At 39.8% G+C, this 22,251-nt stretch overlaps 1 protein-coding gene across 1 annotated transcript in view; it reads right to left on the bottom strand.

Annotated features, from left to right (window-relative positions):
- FREM1 (FRAS1 related extracellular matrix 1) overlaps nucleotides 1-20,780 on the bottom strand; it is a 210,583-nt gene extending 189,803 nt beyond the window's left edge. The window contains exon 1 of the mRNA XM_075826720.1: nucleotides 20,548-20,780. The gene's annotated coding sequence lies outside the window, so the exon portion shown is untranslated. The remainder of the gene's footprint in view (nucleotides 1-20,547) is intronic.
- Between the last annotated feature and the right edge of the window lie 1,471 nt (nucleotides 20,781-22,251).

Genomic DNA, 22,251 nt, shown 5'->3' with positions numbered 1-22,251 from the left:
AATGGAGTTTATCTCCCAATAGGAGATGTAAATGTTTATATTGAGAATCTATAAACCCTCCACTCACACAATAAAGCAAGCCCTCAACCTTGAAGGAGTAAAAAGACCATTAGAAGAACAACAATAGGATAATAAAGATAATACAAGACAGTGGCTATTACCAGTGTATCCCGAGTATGGATGTGTATGGTATTAATGTCATTTATTTCAAAAATGATGGTCTTTGATAAAAGGAGGTGACATTCTTAGGAAGTCAATGACCCTAATAAAAGCTCTGTAAACAGAGGAAGTATCACACAATATAAGTGATAACCTATATATTTCCTGTATAACCAGATAGAACCCATCATCCTATTTTTCCCAAAGCAAAATGGTGATTATCTTGCATGTCACAAATAACCATAAAATGTTGAAAATCATACATCTGCTGTGGTAAATGAAGCATGAATATCCCCATTGTGCTCAGTACACGGCCATAATTGCTTTAGTCAGCTGGCTGCTGCATTTATCTACAAATCAAACAGATCACACAGCTATAATTTCCGATCTTCCAAGCCAGAATACAGAGCACTTTGAGCCAATGCTCCAGGCTTCACAATAATAGCTAAGGCAGACAAAACAAATGATTTCATGTTTTACAACCTTCCACGGTCTGCTCTTACGTGACTATTTTGTTTGCCCATCCCAAAAACATCATAATTAGAGACACACAGTGGTGGATATGTTCTAACCTGCAAGTATCACAAAGCCAGGTCTCAAAATTTGATTACAAAAAGTCACCAAACATAATAAAATACAATGGAAATCTAAATAGAAATGGTAAGCAGCATCTCAAATAGATCAAACTGATGTGTTTTCAAATCAAATCTCAATGTGGATCTCGCTGAAACTCCCAGCAGCCAGTCACACTGAAAGGAAGTAGTCACTTGAAATAAAAGAAATGGCAGGTTGGGTTGTACGTTAGCATGTTGTTTTTGTAAACATCCTTTAATCCAGCAATCATAAAAAAAGTGGAAATTGATTAATTATTCTTTATTTATTTATAACCTATTCACATGATATCGCTGGGACCACCACTGATCATTAAAATGGAGGAGTTTGAATGAACCGCTGGACGAGCATGCATGTTTCCAATCCATTCAAACTCTATGGGATTTACGGAAGAAGCCAAGCACAATGCAACAGCATATGGTGTGAAAAACCTTTTAACATTAAAAATAAATAATTCAAATATCTTGTAGTCACCTAAATGTCTAACCAAGGTAAACTGTAAAAGCAAAAATTTTATTGATTTTAGTCAACTTAGTTAAATCTAGGATTAAATAATTGCTAATTCTACTTGTTGCGTTATAAGAGAAATTAGACAAGAATTGGTATATTATGTTTTAAGTCTTCTTTCTTTGGCACTGGGATATAAACTGGCCTCGTATAATCTGTCAAACTGACCTCTTCAAGACTTGTTGGCATAAGTCTGATTATTCTTCAGTTGTTAGTAAAATCTTTATTCCTATATCTACAGTGGATATAAAAAGTCTACACACACCTCTGTTAAAATGACAGGTTTTTGTCACGTTACAACGTCAGCACAAGATTAATAATTTCAGAACTTTTTCCACCTTTAATGTCGCCTATAATCTGTACAATTCCATTGAAAAACAAACTGAAATCTTTTAGGGTGGAAAAATAAAAATAAAAAACAAAAATAATGCAGTTGCATAAATATGCACACCCAACTAATACTTTGTTGAATTACCCTTTGACTTTATGACAGCATTCAGTCTTTTGGGTAGAAGTCTATCAGCATGGCACATCTTGACTTGGCAATTGTTGCCCACTCTTCCTTGCAAAAGCGCTCCGAATCTGTCAGATTGCGAGGGCATTTCCTGTGTACAGCCCTCTTCAGGTCACCCCACAGATTTTCAATGGGATTCAGGTCTGGGCTCGGGCTGGGACATTCCAAAACATTGAACTTCTTCTGGTGAAGCCATTCTTTTGTTGATTTGGAGGCATGCTTTGGATAATTGTCGTGAAAGGTGAAATTCCTCTCCATCTTTTTAGCAAAGGCCTGCAGGTTTTGTGCCAATATTGACTGATATTTGGAATAATTCATAATTCCCTTCACCTTATTTATTTATTTATTTCAGTTACTTATATAGCGCCAACATATTACGCAGAAAAACAGCCCAAAAGCATAATGCTGCCTCCATCATGCTTCATTGCTTTTGGTGATGTGCAATGTTGGCTTTGCAACAAACATACCTTTTGGAATTATGGCCAAATAGTTCAACCTTCAGCTCATCAGACCATAACACGTCTTCCCACATGCTTTTGGCAGACGTGATGTAAGTCTTTGCAAAACATAGCCGGGCTTGGATATTTTTCTTTGTTAGAAAAGACTTCTGTCTTGCCACCCTACCCCACAGCCCAGACATATGAAGAAAACGGGAGATTCTTGTCACATGCACAACACAACCAGTACCTGCCAGAAAGTCCTGCAGCTCCTTTAATGTTACCGTAGGCCTCTTGGTAGCCTCCCGGACCAATATTCGTCTTGACTTTTTATCAAGTTTTGAGGGACATCCAGTTCTTGGTAATGTCACTGTTGTTCTAAATGTAATCCACTTCTTGATGACCGTCTTCACTGTGTTCCATGGCATATCTGATGCCTTGGAAATTCTTTGGTACCCTTCTCCTGACTGATGCCTTTCAACAATCAGATCCCTTTGATGTGTTGTAAACTCTTTATGGACCATAACTTTTGCTGTCCCATGCAACAACGAAAATGTCAGGAAAATCCTAATAGAACAGCTGAACTTTATATGGGGTTACTCGAAATCACTTTAAATAATGGTGGCTGTGTACAGACTACTATTTGACATGAGTTTAAATGTGATTGGCTAATTCTGAACACAACCACATCCCTAATTATAAGAGGGTGTTCACACTTATGCAACCACATTATTTTTGTTTTTATTTTTCCCCTCTAAATTATTTCAGTTTGTTTTTCAATGGAATTGTACAGATTATGGGTCACATTAAACGTGGAAAAAGTTCTGAAATGATTCACCTTGTACTGACTTTGTAACAAAAACTGGCATTTTAACAGGGGTGTGTAGACTTTTTATATCCACAGTATATCTATTCAGCTACAGAGGAGAGAAGTTAAGCAGGTCACACACTAGAAATTTTACATGGCCACTCTCTCATCTTCTAGTATAAAGCTGATTTGTGTATACATGCATTATTTGAGCTGTCTTAAAAGAAGAAAACAAGAATGGAAGGTCCTTTGGATGGCTTTTTTTTTAATAATGGAGCAATATCCTTGAAGGGAAAAAAAAGGAGCTCATTGGAATTATATTGCCGCTTCCTGAAATGCCCTATGGGTCTTGCTACAGCCATGGCTTTGTGCCTTATGCACAGAGGGCACACTGGACTGGGATGCTGAGCAGTTAATTTTCCAGGAACATAACAACTGCTGTATCAGCACTATTAGTATTATGCGGCCCCATGTGGACACAGTATGGCACTGTTTTGGCAATGTCCGAGGTCCTGGGTTTGAATCCAAACAAGAGCAAAATCTTAAAATAATATTTTTTTTAGTGCTTGCATAGGTTTCTACCAAATAATCTGCTTTCCTCCAACACACAAATAAAAATACGAAAGGTTAATTGGCTTCCTTTGGGCCTAAGATAGGGAAATTAGATAAACCCCATTGGGGATCAGGACTAATGTAACTGGTGACTTTTTCTGTACATGGGCATTAACATGGTGGAGCAATAGTGTAAACATTTGAAGATTTTCCCTTTTAGACGTATATCATATTGTGCTATGGAGTAGTCCTACCATACATGCAGCTGGATACTGGATGAAAGTAAAGCTCCCTTATATGCCCCTTTGAAAGTGTTTGTTCTGTGCTTCTATGTAAGCATGTCTGTATCTGTGTATGCGTGCATATATAACACGTTATTGTATGTGTCTATTTATTTGTGTATATGTAAGTCTTGGTGTAAGGGAGAAGGCTTTGGGTTCCTAGAGCACAGGGCTGACTTTTTATTGGGGAGCCAACTGGACACTGCGGATGATTTGCAAGGGGGTCTGCTGTGCTGGGGGAGACAATTCTAGCATGGGTGGTGGAGTATTAAAACTAGGCAGGGGCGTAGCTAGGGGGGGCAGGCGGGACATGTGCCCCGGGCGCAACCCGGTGGTAGGGAACGGGGGGGCGCCGAAGAGCAGCTGATCACTGCTGATAGGTGCCCCGTATGTCGGACACCAGCAGCAGCTTTAGGAAGAGCCAGGAAATTACGGCGTTCTGACTGGGGTCTGTGACGGCCAGGGAGTGGATCAGTCCAGTCACCTGACTTGTCACCTGACCTCAAATCAGTGAAATGAGGTCAGATGAGACACAGGTCAGGGGACAGGTCCACTCCCATGCTGCTGCCATCCAGCTCTGCTGTTACACACACGCCAAGAAGCAGAGAGGAAGCTCCGCCCACAGCCCGTCCTGACCTGTGATGCTGTCAGCAAGGAGACATGGTGAGTGTCTGTGTGTGTGTGTATGTATGTTTAGTGTGAATACAGTGTGTGTCTCTGTGTTTCTATGTGTATATGTTAAAGTGTGTGTGTGTGTGTGTGTGTGTGTGTGTGTGTGTGTGTGTGTGTGTGTGTGTGTGTGTGTGTGTGTCTCTGTGTCTCTGTGTCTCTGCATATGTTTGTCTCTTACATCTACTACATTACCTGTAGTCAGAGAGTTATCACTGTGTTATCTGTGATGTTACATAGGACTGCAGGCAACAGCTACTACATTATCTGTAATCAGAGAGTTATCACTGTGTGTTATCTGTGGTGTTACATAGGACTGCAGATAACATCTACTACATTATCTGTACTCAGAGAGTTATCACTGTTATCTGTGGTGTTACATAGGACTGCAGGTAACATCTACATTATCTGTACTCAGAGAATTATCACTGTTATCTGTGGTGTTACATAGGACTGCAGGTAACAGCTACTACATTATCTGTACTCAGAGAGTTATCACTGTGTTATCTGTGGTGTTACATAGGACTGCAGGTAACACTACTATCTGTACTCAGAGAGTTATCACTGTGTTATCTGTGGTGTTACATAGCACTGCAGGTAACATCTACTACATTATCTGTGCTGTGTACATATGTGCCTGTGTGGGTATATATGGGTCTGTTTGTGAATGTATCTTTGTGAATGTATATTTGTGCCTTTTATGTATTTGTATATGTTCCTGACTGTGTATTTATCTGCCGGTGTGTGTGTGTATATGTGTCTGTACGTCTATATATTTACCTTTATGTATGTATTCCAGATATGTGTATGTATATTTGCCTGTATGTCTAAATATCTGTCTTTATGTATGTACAGTATATATGTTCCAGCGTGTCCATATATGTTGTTAATTTTTGGTTTGTGTAGAGGGCGGCAATAGAGAGTCCCGCACAGGGCGCCATCCAAGCTAAGGCCGGCCCTGGCTGTCACCAACCCTAGTCAGAAGGAACTCCATCGCTGCCTGCGCCGAATAACCGCCTCGGCTTCTCCGGTAAGTCACACCAGGCAGAGCGGAGAGTGGTAGCGGTAGGCTACCGCTCACCGGTCTGTTCACAGTGTGGCGCTAAGTACAAGGGTGGGGAGTGTGGCGCTATTTACAAGGGGGCGGAGTGTGGCGCTATTTATAAAGGGGGGAATGTGGCACTATTTACAAGGGGGGGGGAGTGTGGCACTATTTACAAAGGGGCAGTGGGCTGTGTGTGGCACTATCTACAAGTGGGGCTGTGTGGCGCTATCTACAGGGGGCTGTGTGTGGCCTCTTTAATTTATTTTATTTTAATTTCTTTTTATGTTAATTACATTATAGAACTACATCGCTTGTAAAATGTAGAAATGCTTTTATACTCGAGTTACATTAAAAAAATTGTGAAAAAAAAATTACACCTCGTTGATTGGTAGGGAAAGAAAACATGGCGAGGGGGAAGGAGATGTCGGGAAATAAATGGGGGGAGGCACCAATCTGAATCTTTGCCCCGGGTGCAGGAGAACCTAGCTACGCCTCTGAAACTAGGGATGAGGAGGAAGGCCAGGGCAGAAAATAATGTTGTGAATAGGTTAGATAGGGGTCAGACTATATTGGTGGGTTGAGAAGTGGACTGTGGATTAGGCAACAGGATACAAAGATCCATGTTACAAAACAACATTAAAGCTAAACATGCCCACAACATTTTTAAAAAAATCTAATTTTTGATACTGAATGTGAAAGATTGGAAGTCAACTTAAAGTGTATGTTCACAAAGCAAAATGGGAGAGCTTAAAGAGAGACTTTCCCCTGCCCATACATGTGCAGCGGGGTACACCATGTACTAGACAGTGCTTCACAAACTCTGGGGCACTTTAATTTTTTTCCTTTCCTCCTCCGTTATTTAGATATCGGTGCCGTTATATTTGGCGCCCGATATTTAAATAACCCCCTGAACTGTCAATATGGCGAATGCGCGCACACGCTCTCTCCTCAGCTCTCGGCAGACAAGATCACTGTCCTTGGCTGCCGAGAGCTGTAGAGTGAGAGCATGCGCGCGCATTCGCACACAGCTCCGACTACCGCCGCCACGGAACAGAAGAAGAAGAATTCACATTCTTCTCCTCTTCTGTTCAGTGGTGGTGGCGGGGCTGCGTGATCGCGCACGTGCTCTCTCTTCAGCTCTTGCTGTGACCCTGTCTGTAGCTGATTGGGCAGTGTCACAGCAATGTTACACGCCCCCTTGCCATTAACATGCCCCATTGACAGTTCAGGGGGTTATTTAAATATTGGGCGCCAAATATAACGGCACCGATATCTAAATAACAGAGGAGGATACGAAAAAAATGTAAAGTGCCCCAGGGTTTGTGCAGTCCTGCCTACTACATGGTGCACTCAGCTGCACATGTATGGGCAGGTGAAAGGTTCTCTTTAAAGGGGTTTCCCACGAGGGACATTTATGACGTATTCACAGGATATGTCATAAATGTCAGATAGATGCGGGTCTCATCCAAGGGACCCGCACCTATCTCTAGAACGGGGCCGCCTAAACCCCGTTCTACCTCTGTGTGTGTCGGCTGATTTCCGACCATGAAGGTGAAAACAGCGTAGCTTGCTGAGCTACGCTGTTCTCGTAAGCCCCATAGTACTGAATGGTAGTTATGGAAACAGTGTAGCTCAGCGAGCTACGCTGTTTTCGGAACTCCCGACCATAATGTCAGGAAGTTGCCAAGAGTCAGCGATGGCAGACAAAGCTAGAACGGGGTTTAGGGGGCCCCGTTCTAAAGATAGGTGTGGGTCCCAGAGGTGGGACCCGCATCTATCTGATATTTATGACATATCCTGTGTATATGTCATGAACGTCCCTCATGAGGAAAAAACATTTAATGACTTGGTACTGGAGGAACATATCTGGAGGAACATATCTTGGTACTGGAGAAACAGCTGGTGTTGCTGAAACATGGCTAGACTCTTCACATGACTGGGATGTAAATCTCCATGGTTTTATACTCTTTCGGAAAGACGGGACAAATAGGAAAGGCGGTGGTATATGTCTGTATGTGAGAAGTGATATGAAGGTGAGTTTGAAAGAGGCAATAGCTTGGGAAGATTGTGAAGAGCTTGAAACCTTGTGAATGGAATTACAAAGGGCGGTAAACACAAAAAAACTATTTTTGGTCTAATCTATAGACTCCCCAATATAACGGAGGAGATGGATCATCAGTTATATAAACAGATGGAGCGGGCTGCACAGGGGGGTACTGTAGTGATAATGGGAGATTTTAATTACCCATATATTAATTGCTCTCATGCTCCTGTTTTAACTGCAAAGGGCAGATAATTCCTCAACCTGTTGCAGGATAATTTTATGGCTTAGTTTGGGGAAGACCCTACAAGAAGGGACGATCTGTTGGATCTGGGAATTTCAAGCAATACACAGTTTGTTGGGAATGTCACTGTCCGAGAAAACCTTGGTAACAGTGACCACAGTATAATTTTTTATTGCTAAACTGTAAAAAACGATCATGGGCAGGGAGAAAAAAACACCTACTGTATTTTTCAGACTACAAGACGCACCTGACTATAAGACGCACCCAGGTTTTAGACAACAGAAAATAGCAAAAAATTATTTCAGGATATTACTACTTTTCCAAAGAAAAAACTGTTAAAAAATAGCTATAACTTTTATATTTTTTCATCGATTGAGCGGTGTGAGGGCTTACTTTTTGCGGGACGAGTTGTAATTTTTATTGCCACCATTTTTGGGTACATACGGTTTTTCGATCACTTTTTATTTAATTTTTTTAGCGCTAAGGTGACCAAAAAACACCTTCCGGAGTTTTATTTTTTTATTTTTTACGGCGTTCACCATGCGAGTTAAATAATGGTATATTGCAATAGCTCGGACTTTTACAGACGCAGTGATTCCAATTTTTTTTAATTGTGCTTAGGGAAAAATGGGAAAAGAGGGGTTTTGAACTTATAATATTTTTTTTACACTCCTGAAAATGTAACTTTTTTTTTACACATTTTATTTGTTCCCCTAGGGGACTTGAACTTTCGATCGTTAGATCACTGGTACAATACACTGCAATATAAATGTATTGCAGTATATTGTCATTTTTGCAGGTCTTTGCTAAGCCCTGCTGGGGGCAGACAGAAGGCAGACCTGGGGGCCTTCATTAGGCGTTTCGAACAGAAGTGTTCTTACTCATAGCATAACGTAACAGATTTGATACATGTGTTTTAAAATCACAGTTAGCCAATCTTGACACATCCAATTAAAAGACAGTTCTACATACCATTTTTAGAAACCGATTAAATGTATAACAAAGTTACAAAATGCATAACCGCATGTAGAAACCTATGCAGAGTGATTTGCGATAGTTATACAAAGTATAATTCATATTCTAGAAAAGAAAAATGAAGAAAAAAGTGTCAAAATATAACCTAGGAAATATCTACTAAACGGGAAATGTGTAAGAAGACACAGTCCCTATATTATCAAATGGGTTTTGAAACTATGGGTATATAACTAAATATAAATAAATTGCACCAAAAATTTCAAAGTAATGAGACTGTTTTTCATTTGAAAAAAACTATTGTAAACGATAAAAAATTGCAAAATGTATCAAATGCACAAAGAAATTTAACAAAAACCACAGTAAAAGAAATAATATATATACTTAGGCGCTAAATATGCATAACCAGAGTATATAGATATTATGTACAAATTACTAAGTAATGGATCTACTTTACACTTAATTTATATATAAAAAATGTTGTCAATTGTGTCGCTGACATGCAAAAATGTACAAAATTGGAATATTACATACATTTTAGATTGTATTTGTCGGCTTAATATTTTTAAATATCTTATTTTAAAATGAAGTCATTAGAAAATGCAAAATAGGAAAAAACTTTTCCCTTCAAAGCCAAACCTTTTAGCTAGTATAAATATAGGAGATCTCCAATTTGGGATGATGAGTAGAAATTTGGAGGATGCAATAGGCTTCCCTATCCAATGGCCTCCCCTGACAGGTTTTCCCACTAGCTCAATACCATGGAATATGAAATATAGGTTCCAGGTGTTATCATTAATGTAGTCCACAAACTGTGGTGTGGATGCCACATCCATGTAATGTTTGCAAGTATAGTATGAAGACCAGAGAATTTAATCTATCTAACAATAAAATACAGGGTGGGCCATTTATATGGATACACCTAAATAAAATGGGAATGGTTGGTGATATTAACTTCCTGTTTGTGGCACATTAGTATATGGGAGGGGGGAACTTTTCAAGCTGGGTATTGATCATGGCGGCCATTTTGAAGTTGGCCATTTTGTATCCAACTTTAGTTTTTTCAATGGGAAGAGGGTCATGTGACACATCAAACTTATCGAGAATTTCACAAGAAAAACAATGGTGTGCTTTGTTTTAACGTTACTTTTTGTTAATAAAGAAGTTTCTTTCTACTATACATTATGTGAGTGTACTTGACCTCTTCCTCTATAGGTTTTTCAGTATATTTATGGTCAGAGTACCAGGTTATATTGGGGTTATGTGTATGATCCTCCATTTCTATATAGTTGCGGTTACCTATGTCATTTGACTGCTATCGATACAAAAAAGATATTTACATTGTCTTCATTGAATTGGAGTTCGTACTATTGCTGCTTGTGTACAAATTGGTTATTTATACTAATTTCTCTCTGTGTCCCACACAGAATCAGGTACCGTGGGTCCCATGGACTACAAAGCCAGAGATGGCGCCTGGCGATCCTTGATGGATCAAGTTTTTAAGGATGAGTCTGCAGTGTCTGGTTTTACTGGTTCTGAGAGCGTGAGCGAACTCCAGCACAGATACAAAAATCTCCTCCACCGACGCATGAAGGTCTGGTGGAACAAAGTATTCTTAGAAAATTATATTCAGAGATGTCTTATTCCAAGCGGTCTTAGGATCCAAATTTTTCCCTCATTCCCAATCAGTGATGAAACTTTCATCACCAGGTGGGAAGATGTTTGTAGCAGTAGCTCTAAAAAGTTCATGGAACTTTTGGTTGGGCTCAATCAAGATACACTTGCCTCGTTGGACGCAGAAATCGAAGATGTCCAATCTCAGTTGATTGCACTTTTGTCTATAGATAGCATGTCCAAATTTAGACAAAGTCTTGAAGTTCAATTCTCCGAATGGGAGAAGGAAATTCAAGCTACAAAATCAAAAAAGTTTACCAGGGACGTCGGAGATTTCCAGCAAAACCGGGTATACAGATGGAGGAGAAATAAAATAATAGGTGGACGGTGTCGTACACCATCTGTATCATCCATCTCCTCTCTTAGTGAAACAGAAAATGCATTTTTTCGATTTAATCAATCATCTGGTCCGCGTCCTAAAAGAAAACTCACGCAGAGACAAATGGCAAACAAGAAAAGACCAGACACGCAAGACCCTACTCATCGCCTAAAGGTGATCAACCTATCCACACATATTTTCTCAGAAATAGATAGAAAGGTTATTGAAAAAGGCCTCACTTTTTCACCCTGTAATCGTTTCGATGTTTTCTCTGCAGTAAAAGATCTGAACATGTTTGGTCGGTCACTTATACACAAAAAATTGTTCCATAAATCCAACCATGCGGATATTTTTCCTACTACAGAGGAACAACAAGCTTTAGGGGCCCTTGAGGAATTACTGGAAGAACAGGATACCAATGTATCAGGTAAAATTCCAGTATGTATTCGCACTAAATCAAAGACATTTCCTCCACTCAGTTTGTGCCCCGCTGTAGATTCATTCGTTAAGGCGGTTACACTAGAATTTCAAAACATTCCCGGTAATATCAGACATGATAATTTAACTACAATACAACGGGAAAGTCTAAACAAATTACAAAAAATGAAGGATGTTGTGTTCAAGGCTGCCGATAAAGGCGGTAATGTGGTTGTATGGCCTTGCCACATGTATGAGGCTGAAGCCTACAGACAATTACGTGATAGACAGTGTTATAAAAAACTAACATTTAATCCTTCATCCTCTTTTAGATCTTTACTGCAGCAGATACTATCGAGAGCCTTACAGGAAGATGTTATTAATAAGGATTTGTTAACTGCACTCACAACTGTTGAATCTATTGTCCCTACATTGTACCTACTCCCAAAAGTGCATAAGAATGACACAATACCACCAGGAAGACCAATAATTTCAGGTAGGGGCAGCATTACAGAGAAGTGTTGTAAATATATTGACCATCACTTAAAAGATTTGGTCATAAACCTTGCTTCATATATCCGTGATTCCGCAGATCTTCTCCAGAAGGTTAGCGGCATCAGCATTGACGATGACATGCTATTAGTTGCGATTGATGTGGAATCCCTCTATACCAGTATCAGGCATGCTGATGGGATTGGGGCCACGAAATTCTTCCTTTCCACATCCAATCTGGAAAAAGCCATGCGTGATTTTCTTGTTGAGTTACTAGAATACACTCTGACGCACAACTTTTTTACCTTCAATGGGAATTTCTACCTACAGCTCCAGGGAACGGCGATGGGGGCTGCTTGTGCACCCTCATATGCCAATTTGTTCCTTGGACTGTACGAGAGAGACCTATTGACAAATGACCAGGATGATTCAATGGACCGGATCCTGTTTTTGGCACGGTACATTGATGACATCCTGGTCATCTGGAAGGGTACATCATTTGAGTTAGACAAGTTCATGTCGGATCTCAATAATAACCAGGTTAATCTTAAATTTACGTATAAATCAAATAGTCAATGCATGGATTTTCTAGACATCAAATTAACTAAAGACGCTGACGGATTCTTACAGAGTAATGTGTATCGCAAGGAGACCTCTGTTAATTCTTTATTGCATTTTTCGTCTTCCAATCCACCACAGACCTTACAGGCGATCCCTATCGGGCAATTTCTGAGGATAAGGAGGATATGTTCCTCCGATACTCTCTTTGAGGAACAAGCCAAGGACCTAAAAAAATCGCTTTATCGACCGAGGCTATAGTATGCGGTCCATAAAAAAAGCGTATCACAGGGCCAAGCATACAAATAGAGATGACCTTCTGTTCACATAAAAGAAGAAAGACACACAGACTAAGGTGAGGTTTATAACTAACTATCACTCGAGGTGGCCACAAATGAGGGAAATTTTTAAGAGGTATTGGCCAATTTTACTCACGGACCCAATTCTTACCAACTATGTGACTAGGTACCCTAGTATCACAGCAAGACGCTCGAAAAATCTGAAAGATCATTTAGTGAGGAGTCACTATGATCCGATTACGAGAAAACATCCATTCGGGACAAAAGGCGCGAAATGGGGGTGTTCCCCGTGTGGGCACTGTGTGGCATGTCCCAACATTGAGAGAATAACAATGTTTCCCAATGTGACAGGTACGAAAATGTACACTATAACACATTCAATATCATGCACCACGAAAACAGTGGTGTATTATGCAACGTGCCCATGCCCTAAAGTATACGTTGGTCTCACTTCAAGGGAACTAAAGGTGCGGGTGAGGGAGCATATGTCTGACATCAGACGAGCAGCCAATGAGGAAGCCGTGGAAACTCTAAAACCGATACCGCGACACTTTAAAAACACATCACTCTTGCGATCCAACGAAATTAAAGGTGAGAGGCATTGATCACATTGTTACAAACATGAGAGGGGGTAATATCAAACAAAAATTAGCACAATGTGAAGCACGCTGGATTTGGACCCTTGGGTCAATGCATCCACTGGGCCTTAATGAATCTCTGAACTTCGCTCCTTTTCTCTGAACCACTGACTCCTTGCGGGTCTAGGTTTTTTAATATATTTTAATACATTTTTAATTGATTGTCATTTTATGTATATAGTCATTACCTTGTTAACAACCCTCTTCTATGAATTTTTCAATCTTTAAGGTACACAGATATGCAGTCATGTTTGGAAATATATATCGTAGATATTGGAGGCCATGGACATTGGAGAGGATGAAAATAATATATATGCCCATTGTTCAATTAGCATGTGTTATTTCTTTTTGCTCAATTTACTATTAATATTTTTCTTTCTTTTTATCTATGGGGGATTTTTTAGATTTTTTAGATTTATTTATTGTTGTCACAACATATATGTGTGTTTTTTACATCTGTCACAGTAGTCACTGTATATATATATATATATATATATATATATATATATATCTTTATTACTAATGTATTTGTAATTATTATTATTTATGCACATAAAAATCTAGTATATGTTATCACCGATGATTTATTTATTTATTTATATGTTTATACATATTTTTTTATTGGATATTAATATGTATATATGTAGATATTTATGTATTTGTTGATTGCTCTTGTATGTATTTTTTGTATATATATATTTTTTTACTTATGCATCTATAATCACATGTATTATTGACTATGCACTTAATAAATGTTTATATATATCTTCATTCCAATTTTATAATTGTATATTAATTATACTTTCAGATATATATATACATTGTTACACTTTTCTTTTCTTTATTATTATTCATAAATATCGTTTCTTCTTTTTTCTTTTTTCTCTCTTTTTTCAAGTCCTCTTCACACATTGCATTAATCATTTAGTTTCTCTTTTGCATCGGTCCCTTCTTACACATATAGTGTATCCTCTTTAGTTATTATTTTTCATGGACCGTCTTCCTTTATTGTCATATGCACTTGCGTCTCCTTTTTTTCTTCTCCCCCTTTTTTCTTTCTTTTGTTGACAGGGTGCATCTATCTATGTTGTACCCTGTCAAACAAACATATATCCTCTCCAACGTTCCCCATTCGTTTTACATGTATATTCATATACTTATTGCTATTACTTACATTTCCTTCGGTCTGTATTTCCCTTCAGTGGTGCAGGGGGAGAGGGGTGTGCGCTGGCTAGGGGTGGGGGAGTGGCTCACGCACTCTCGGCCGAGTCTCCAATCGTAGCTGGACGTGGGCGGCGCTGTCAGACACCGCTTGCTCACGTCCGCTCCGATGACGCGGTTCCGGAAGTGGGGCAGTAGCCATCTTGCTACCCCCGGCTTGTCGCCAGCAAACCTCTTACACTGCTTACACTGACATGAATTACATCTAATTACACCAGTATATAAGGGAGGGTCCCGCTGGGAAGACGCCACCCCCGGACGAAGGCATTCGCCGAAACGCGCGTCGGGTCTGGCGTCTCCCCCATGCGGTAACATGAATCTGGGTACGTACTATCATCTCTATATTAGACTCTTGTGGCTGCTTGGTCATTAGATTTAGGCTGTATTTTGTATGCATCAGTCCTTTTTGTACTGTCTTGCTTTGAAATTTACCTTTACTGGTTATATTTCCTGATACCAGCAATTGGTGTTTTCATACTGGAAGCACATTATCCTTACATATTAGCACCTTACAAATATACTGTTTCTTACATGTTATTTATATTCAGCTTATCACCGGTATCAGCATCTAACCCTGGGTCTCTATTACATATGCTTAAAGAGGCTCTGTCACCAGATTTTGCAACCCCTATCTGCTATTGCAGCAGATAGGCGCTGCAATGTAGATTACAGTAACGTTTTTATTTTAAAAAAACGAGCATTTTTGGCCAAGTTATGACCATTTTTGTAGTTATGCAAATGAGGCTTGCAAAAGTCCAAGTGGGTGTGTTTAAAAGTAAAAGTCCAAGTGGGCGTGTATTATGTGCGTACATCGGGGCGTTTTTAATACTTTCACTAGCTGGGCGCTCTGATGAGAAGTAACATCCTCTTCTCTTCAGAACGCCCAGCTTGTGACAGTGCAGATCTGTGACGTCACTCACAGGTCCTGCATCGTGACGGCCACATCGGCACCAGAGGCTACAGTTGATTCTGCAGCAGCATCAGCGTTTGCAGGTAAGTCGATCTTACCTGCAAACGCTGATGCTGCTGCAGAATCAACTGTAGCCTCTGGTGCCGATGTGGCCGTCACGATGCAGGACCTGTGAGTGACGTCACAGATCTGCACTGTCACAAGCTGGGCGTTCTGAAGAGAAGAGGATGTTACTTCTCATCAGAGCGCCCAGCTAGTGAAAGTATTAAAAACGCCCCGATGTACGCACATAATACACGCCCACTTGGACTTTTACTTTTAAACACACCCACTTGGACTTTTGCAAGCCTCATTTGCATAACTACAAAAATGGTCATAACTTGGCCAAAAATGCTCGTTTTTTAAAAATAAAAACGTTACTGTAATCTACATTGCAGCGCCTATCTGCTGCAATAGCAGATAGGGGTTGCAAAATCTGGTGACAGAGCCTCTTTAAGTCCCAATACCATTTCATGTATCCTGTATGGGCTGACGCCTTTTTTACATTGTATGACTCATTTTTAATTGTTTGTGTCTCTATTTGTTAATAAAGAAGTTTCTTTCTACTATACATTATGTGAGTGTACTTGACCTCTTCCTCTATAGGTTTTTCAGTATATTTATGGTCAGAGTACCAGGTTATATTGGGGTTATGTGTATGATCCTCCATTTCTATATAGTTGTGGTTACCTATGTCATTTGACTGCTATCGATACAAAAAATATATTTACATTGTCTTCATTGAATTGGAGTTCGTACTATTGCTGCTTGTGTACAAATTGGTTATTTTCCTGTCTATATAAGGTCTCATAGCTGACAATACATATCAGAGAAAAAATCAAGCCATAAGGAGGAAATAACTGCCTGTAGAGCTCAGAGACAGGATTGTGTGGAGGCACAGATCTTAGAAGGGTATAAAAAAAATTCTGCTGCACTGAAAGTTCCCAAGAGCACTGTGGCCTTATAATTCTTAAAGAGACTCTGTCACCACATTATAAGTGCCCTACATAAGGAGACCGGCGCTATAATGTAGGTGACAGCAATGCTTTTTATTTAGAAAAACGATCTATTTTCACCACATTAGGAGTGATTTTAGCTTTATGCTAATTAGTTTCTTACTGCCCAAGTGGGCGTTTTTACTTTAGACCAAGTGGGCGTTGTACAGAGGAATGTATGACGCTGACCAATCAGCGGCATGTACTTCTCTCCATTAATTTAGTCAGCGCATAGTGACACTGTGTTATTTACTATGTGCTGTCTTATACTAACATATTAACGTTACTGAAGTGTTTAGAGAGTGACTAGACATTCCTTCCAGACAGGACGGGATGTCTATTCACAATCCCTGCACTTCGATAAAGTTTGTTTGGTACTTACAGCAGAGCAAAGCGTAATCTCGCTGTAACCTGTCATTTACAGCGAGATCTCGCGAGATTACGCTTGCTCTGCTGTAAGTACCAAACGAAGTGCAGGGATTGTGAATAAACATCCCGTCCTATCTGGAAGGAATGTCTAGTCACTGTCTAAACACTTCAGTAATGTTAATATGTCAGTATAAGACAGCACATCGTGAACAACACAGTGATGGGTTGAATGGGAGAAACTTCTAGAAGGCAGCACTCCACCAATCTGGACTTTATGGCAGAGTGGCCAGAAAGAAGCCTCTCCTCAGTAAAAGACACATAAAAGCCCACCTGAAGTTTTTGAAACTATTGAACTATTTTCTAGTCGTCATGTCTGGAGGAAACCAGGCACTGCTCATGATCTGCATAATACCTTCCCTACAGTAAAGTGTGGTGGCAGCAGCATCATGCTGTGTGGGTGTTTTTAGGAGTTGGGACAGGGAGACTGGTCAGGGTTGAGGGAAAGATAAATGGAGCAAAGTACAGAGATATTCTAAAAAGAAGACCTCCAGCATAAACACAGCTTTCCATATCTGCACACCCCACCTGACTGTATACCACACTCTACACTTCTTTTATGTATACTGTTGTTAAGGACCTGCCAGGCACCGCTTCTGTATCCACGCCCATAGGTAATCAGTCTGCACCTGCTTCTATGTCTGTGAGACTGACTCCATCTTCCACCACTCAGGATGGCAGGCTTAGGAGTGGGAGAGCCTATCACAGCCTGGCCAGACGGAGCTAGCTCCCCCCCTTTCCTGTTCCTCCTTGCTTGTGATTCTTCTCTGTTGGTTTCCTGGCCCTGCTGCAGCTTCTTGAACTACTTGTCCCTGCTTCGTATTGACCCTGGCTTACTGACTACTCTTCTGCTCTGCGTTTGGTACCTCGCACACTCCTGGTTTGACTCGGCTTGTTCACTACTCTCCTGCTCTGCGTTTGGCACCTCGTACTCTCCTGGTTTGACTCGGCTCGTTTACTACTCTTGTTGCTCACGGTGTTGCCGTGGGCAACTGCCCCGTTTCCCTTTGTTCTGTGTTTCCTTGTCTGGTTGTCTGTCGTGCACTTACTGAGTGTAGGGACCGTCGCCCAGTTGTACCCCGTCGCCTAGGGCGGGTCGTTGCAAGTAGGCAGGGACTGAGTGGCGGGTAGATTAGGGCTCACTTGTCTGTTTCCCTATCCCTGTCATTACAACTGTACTTACTTTTTGAACTGCTGCCTTGTCTGTGCTTTAAAAAAGCCTCCATCTTGATTCTTAGATTTTCCCAGCTTTCTCCTCCTCTCTGCTTTGCTATCAATCCCATGATGCTTCAGCACAGCATCACATAACCAGCTAAAGACCCTCCCATTTCTGCATGCTGGGGGACACTGATTATCATTCTCTCTATATTTTCCTAAATAAGCTGAGAAACCATAAGTATACAGACAGGGAGGCTGCACTATTTTCTTCTACATTATACCTGTGTGACAGGAACATGTCTAAGTATCAGTGGTAGCTGATGATAGAAGTTTCTGTCCCCCCTCTCCAAAACTAGTGTGGTACAGGAACTGCTGAAGCCTGTGATGGGTGACACATAGATCTCCATAGACTCAAGTAGGGAAAGCGTGTAGATAGAAGCAGCCAGAAAAATAACAGGTGAGAGACTGACCCACAGAATACCATAATGGCACACATGGGAAAGTTTAGTTTCAGCTGGAGTGTCCCTTTATTGAAAACCTGATCCAGAGAGCTCTGGACTTTAAGGGGGTTTTACACTGGGCGATTATCGGCTATACAAGCGTTCATAGAACGCCCATTGACGATAATTGCCCTGTGTAAACAGGGCAGCGATCAGTCGATAAACGAGCAAACATTCAATCAACTGCTGATCGCATCGTTTTAAAAAAGTTAAATATTATCGTTGACGGCAGCACATCTCCTTGTTTAAACAGGGAGATGCGCTGCCGACATGATAATAACGTATGTTGATGAGCGATAAATTTAACGACCGCTCATCTCCAAGCATAGCTGCACGTGACCGGAGCAAATGAGCTCGCTGCAACGGGCGATTATCGGCCAGTGTAAAAGGACCTTAAAACTGGGTCGAAGATTCAACTTTCAACAAGACAATGACGCTAAGCACACAACCAAGACAACTCAGAAGTGGTTTATGGACAACTCTGTGAATGTCCTTGAGTGGCCCAGCCAGAGCCCTGACTTGAACCCAATCAAACATCTCGGGAAAGACCTGAAAATGGCTGTCCACCGACTGTTCCCATCCAACCTGACAGAGCTTGAGAGGATCTGCAGAGAAAAATGCAGAAAATCCCCAAATCCAGGTGTGCAAACAGTGTGGCATCAAACCCAAGAAGACTGGAGGCTGTTATCTCTTGCAAAGGTGCTTCAACTAAGTACTGAATACTTATGGCACTGCAATATTTAATTTTTTTCCTTTTCAATAAATTTGCTTGTTCATCAGCTGATCATTGCCCTGTTTATGAACGCTCATTTGCCCGATAATTGGCCCGTGTAAAATGTCCTTATCTGTTGGCTACTTTTCTCTCTCGTCTTTTGAAACAACATGCCTGTTCAATGGTGCTAATAGAAAATGTCTGGGCCGGGGTTGATTCTTGTTACCTATCTTATGTGTACAAGATAGGAGCATGCGTGTAAGTAAACACATTGATTCATACTGCAAGACACCCAAGATTAAACAAAATCAATTTATAGACTGGAATCCTGGACCACCTGTCGCCATTTTTATGGCTCATAAGAATTGTGGTCAAGTAAAAATCAAGCAGCTGCAAGACTAAAGCAGATGGAGATGAAATGCTTATTTCAGTACAGGATACGGTACCAATTGATCAAATTGTGATATGTTTCTTTGTTTCTAAGTGTAACTAGTTGCAACTGTTGCAGAGGGAAAATGTACTGTACAAGTTAAAAAAAAATAGTAAAATTAAATTTCTAAAAGTAAAATTATTTTAGAATACTTTTTTATACTACGTGAAACCTAAGAGACTGGTGAATACAAATTGTGTCATTTGTTTCACAATTATCATTTATATTATTAAGTTCTGTCTATCATAAACAAGATATAAAATCTGAGATGTTAACAAGTTAAATTATCAGTCCACCAAAACGTAGTAAAAAAAAGTATAATACAGTAAAATAAAATCTTACTGTTTTTCATTCTCTGGGCTTCTGCTATGATATGATGGATCATTATTTAGGGGTTATCGTCTATTTTGAGTAATGATATCCCAATATATGTTTTATTTACAAGTATGCATCATGAATTAATTATGTGATTGATTGATTGATTGATTGATTGATTGATTGATTGATTGATTGATTTTGAGTAATAGATACAGGGCTTTTCTTTCCTCCACAACCAAGAAATGACACAATTTGGATGAAGTTACCTTTTTAAATAACCAAGAACTATTAAACAAAGACCAAGGAGAAAGTTACAATTCTTACATTAATATTAAATATATTGGCTGTATATTAACAATGATGAGTAAATAATTACCACAACAAACATAAGAGATTATATAATTGTATTATACTGGTGCAAATTGTTCTATATAGGTCCACAAGTAAAAGTATTAAGAAAACTAGTAACTCATCTTTTCATAGTGAATAGATTTTAGGCATAAGCAAAGCCCCTGAGAATACAGAGAACCCATAAAGTTTACATAATAACATAATAGTAGGCAGAGCTGCAAGATTCCCAAATGGTGTCAGTATACTCACAGTTCTCCTGGCAAAAGTTGTCTTTCCAAACTCCAGAGATATACAGGGAATCCTTGTGGCTGAGCTTTGTGCAGGCTTCCTCAGTGCTGAGCTCCTTGTTTGCACCTCAGTTTAAAGCAAGTGAATTTAGTTGAGAATGTCCAAAGGAGAGAAATCATGGGATTATTGTGATAAGAGCACTTATAACAATGTTATAAAATGTTTACACTAGAAGAAGTCTTTGGCAGCTTGCCCTAGTTCATACTGCTTCCTGCATAGTCTGCTGGGACCCCACAGAGCACTTGTTAATGAGATCTGGGCTTTATCAGGACTTGTTGCTGCAGGCTGCCAGCTGTAAAGTTTACTTCCCCTCCTAAAATGACACAGCTTGAAACCTCACTCCCACATTTATGTGCTTAGGTTTTATAAATTCCCATGCTGCAGTGGTTCAGCATCACATGCATCCTATACACTAAGGTTATCACAACCTCACCTTTGAGGAATCCAAGCAGAGGATGGTGAGATTAAAGATTAACTGTGCACAGGGTAAAATGCACTGGGCTGGAGCACCGAAGATGGATAGCTCCGTCTCTTGCTAAAAGTTCATGTCACAGGATTGTCTGGATGCATTAAAAAGGCAGCACATAATAGTACAGACAGACAAAGTAGTAATAGTAGGATGTGAAAGGGTTTATAATATAACCCATTAGCAGGGCTGATTTAACAGATTTGTGCACCAAGGTCAAATATGTCATCTGCCCCAGCTCACCCCGAATTTGTTCCAATAACTCTGAGCCTAATTTTATATATATATATATATATATATATATATATATATATATATATATACACATGATAAGTAACAGCAATTTTTTTTGCAATTTTTCTATGAAATCACAGGCAACTATGCTATACAGAAATACTGAGTACATTGTCCATATAGTGTCATACAGAACCCTGATAAATAGTATACAGTGCCACAATATTGTTACACATTGTTTAGATAAATATTATCATGCAGTGGCTCACATTATCCAGATAAATAGTTCCATACAGCGCCCAGATACAAAACATTCTAAAATTCATTACACAATTACAATATAGTAACAAAGGTGGACATAGAGCAATCGAACCAACAGGCCATGATCAGACAAATGTTTTAACAAGAGAAAGTTAATTGTGAAATCACATGCATACAAATATTCCAAGGGATATACATTCTATAGAAACATAGAAAAAAACACAATAGCTACATGTGCATTACGATGTGCATTGCAGTTATTATTTTAAAGTGGAATTAGCCATATTAGGGACAGATGGGTCAATGGCAACTAGGCATGAAGTACAGTCAGGAGGGTAAAGAACAGCCAAATACTTGTCAATGAAGAACTAAACCTAAAGAACAAGGCTTATATAAGTGCAGCTAAACAAGCTGCTAATATTATACACAAATACATATGATAAATTTCCACAACTTATCAAATCAAGATACAGTATATAAAATCTGTGCAGCGAAATATGTTGGTGCTAGCAACAACCTAAATCCTTTTACATGGGCAAATTATTGCGATGACGCTCGTTCCCGATCATTGCCCTGTGTAAATGGGGCAACGATCAGCTGATGAGCTCGTTTCTGCAGCAGAAGATATTATCAATGCAAAACCTGCAACTACGGAAAAAAATAAATCATACTTACTCAGAACGCCCTCCTCCTTCCTTCAGTCC

The sequence above is a fragment of the Rhinoderma darwinii genome, chromosome 1 (assembly GCF_050947455.1).
Source record: "Rhinoderma darwinii isolate aRhiDar2 chromosome 1, aRhiDar2.hap1, whole genome shotgun sequence".
Lineage (NCBI taxonomy): Eukaryota > Metazoa > Chordata > Amphibia > Anura > Rhinodermatidae > Rhinoderma > Rhinoderma darwinii.
This window is presented reverse-complemented; position numbering and strand designations above follow the sequence as displayed.